The sequence below is a fragment of the Pteropus alecto genome, unplaced genomic scaffold (assembly GCF_000325575.1).
Source record: "Pteropus alecto unplaced genomic scaffold, ASM32557v1 scaffold7, whole genome shotgun sequence".
NCBI lineage: Eukaryota > Metazoa > Chordata > Mammalia > Chiroptera > Pteropodidae > Pteropus > Pteropus alecto.
The window spans coordinates 62556985-62559556 of record NW_006494614.1 but is presented as its reverse complement, the minus strand read 5'-3'; the positions used below and the strand labels follow the sequence as shown (position 1 = coordinate 62559556).

Here is a 2572-nt window from a genome sequence, read left to right as displayed (position 1 = left end):
ACTCATTTTGTGGGATGGAGGAGCTGAAATTTTGGGACAATGTTAACAAAAGAAAAAAATACAAAAAATACAAAGCCATTATAAAAAATAAACAGAATACAAGAATCAAAATATTTCAGGTGATTAAAAATTACTGCCCTCTCCAAATAAAATGAAGAAGAAAAGAGAAACATCATATTCCAAACTAAATTAGATATTCTCAAACAAGCATTTGAATATATGAAATTCACCTTGAGATGTAAATCCAAAACTTAAGAACAGAAATAGATGCATTCCAAAACAAAACAAAACACAGGAAGAAGTGAACATCGATTTTTTAACTTTTTTTTCCAACTAGAGTTGACATTCGATATTATTTTATATTAGTTTCAGGTGTAGAGCATAGTGGTTAGACATTTATATAATTTATGAAGTGATCCCCCTGATTAGTCTAGTACCCACCTGGCACTATACATAATTATTACAATATCTCTCATAAATATATATGCAAAAGTCCTCAACAAAATATTAGCAAATTAAATCCAATAAAGTATAAAAGAATTATACAGTATAATCAAGTGTGATTTATTCCAGATACACAGAATCTGCTTCAACATTAGAAAGCAATTAAAGTAATCCATCATATCAATAGATGAAAAAGAAAAATATACGATCATATCGATAAAGGCATAAAAAACATTTGACAACATCTAATGCCTATTCATGATAAAAATCTTTTAGTAAACTAGGAATAGAGAAGAACTTCAACTTGATTAAGACTATCTACAAAAACCTATAGCTAACATTATACTTAACGGTGAAAAGCTCGAAGTTTCCCCACTAAGATCAAGAACAAGTCACTTCTTTTCTACACCATACTGAAAGTTCTAGTTAATTCAATTAGACAGAAAGGGAAATAAAAGGTATACAGATTGGGAAAGAAGAAATAAAACTCTTTACAGATGACATAATTGTCAAGGTAGAAAACCTTAAAGAGTTGACAAACAAAAAAACTCCTGGAACTAATAAGTGATTGCAACAAGGTCGCAGAGTACAAGGTTAATATACAAGAGTCAATTGCTTTTCTATATACCAGCAATGAGCAAGTGGAATTTGAAACTAAAAACACAATACCATTTACATTAGCACCCTTAAAATGAAATATTTGAGTATAAATCTAAGAAAATAGGTACAAGATTTATGTGAGAAACACTATAAAACTCTGATGAACAAAATCAAAGAACTGAATAAATGAAGAGATATCTTAAGTTCATGGATAGGAAGACTTAATATTGTCAAAATGTTAGTTCTTTTCAACTTGATCTACAGATTTAATTCAATCCCAATAAAAATCTCAGCAAGTTATTTTGTGGATATTGGCCAACTAATTCTAAAGTTTATATAGAAAGACAAAAGACCCAAACAGCCAACTCAGTATTAAAAGGGAAGAACAAAGTTGAGGACAGACACTACTCGGCTTCGCAACTCATTATACAGTTATAGTAATCAGGGTAGTGTGGTATTGATTAAAAAAAAAGACACTGTTTGACTTCACAACTCATTATACAGTTATAATAATCAAGACAGTGTGACATTGATAAAAGAACAATTATATCAATCGAAGAAAATAGAGCCCAGAAATACACCCCCATAAATATAGTCAACTGACCTTTGACAAAAGGGAAAAGGCAATACAATGGAGCAAAGATAGTAAAGATAGTCTTTTCAACAAATGGTGCTGGAATGACTGGACAGGAGCAAAGATAGTAAAGATAGTCTTTTCAACAAATGGTGCTGGAATGACTGGACGTGCACATGCAAGAAGAAAAAAAAGTGAATCTAGACACAGATCTTACACCTTTCACAGAATTAACTCAAAATGGATCACAGACCTAAATGTAAAATACAAAACTGTAAACTCCTAGAAGATAACATAAGAGAAAACCTAGATAACCTTGGGTTTAGTGATAATTTAAAAATGGGCCAAGTCTATGGCCATGCCACCCTAGACAAGCCCGATCCCGTCTGATCTCGGAAGCTAAGCAGGGTTGGGCCTGGTTAGTACTTGGATGGGAGACCACCTAGGAAGACCAGGTGCTGTAGGCATAAAAAATACAAAATAAGGGATCGTAAGCTGACAAGTTCTTTGCAATCTGTGAGGTCAACCAAGGGTTGCCTCACCTAAAAAAATAAAAAATAAAAATGGGCTAAAGGCCAGAACAAACATCTCACCAAAGAAGATACGCAGATAGCAAATAAGCATATTAAAAGATGTTCCACATCATATGTCATCAAGGAAATACAAATTTAAACAACAATGAGATACGACTACACACCTATTAGAATCGCCAAAATCTAGAACACTGGTAACATCAAACTCTGACAAAGATGTGGGGAAACAGGAGGCTCATTCATTGCTGGTGAGAATATGACATGGTACGGCCACTTTGGAAGGCAGTCTGGCAGTTTCTGACAAAGCTAAACATACTCTTACCATACTATGTAATAATCGCGCTCCTTGGTATTTACCCAAAGGATTTGAAAACTTAAGTCCACACGAAAAGTCTGCACTCAGGTGTTTATGGCAGCTTTA

The 2572-nt window shown here is 33.3% G+C and overlaps 1 non-coding gene across 1 annotated transcript; it reads left to right on the top strand.

Moving 5' to 3' along the window:
• Positions 1–1966: 1966 nt before the first annotated feature.
• LOC112474628 lies at positions 1967–2085 on the top strand. Its single transcript, XR_003044498.1, has one exon. It is a non-coding gene; the product is annotated as a 5S ribosomal RNA (ribosomal RNA).
• Positions 2086–2572: the final 487 nt, after the last annotated feature.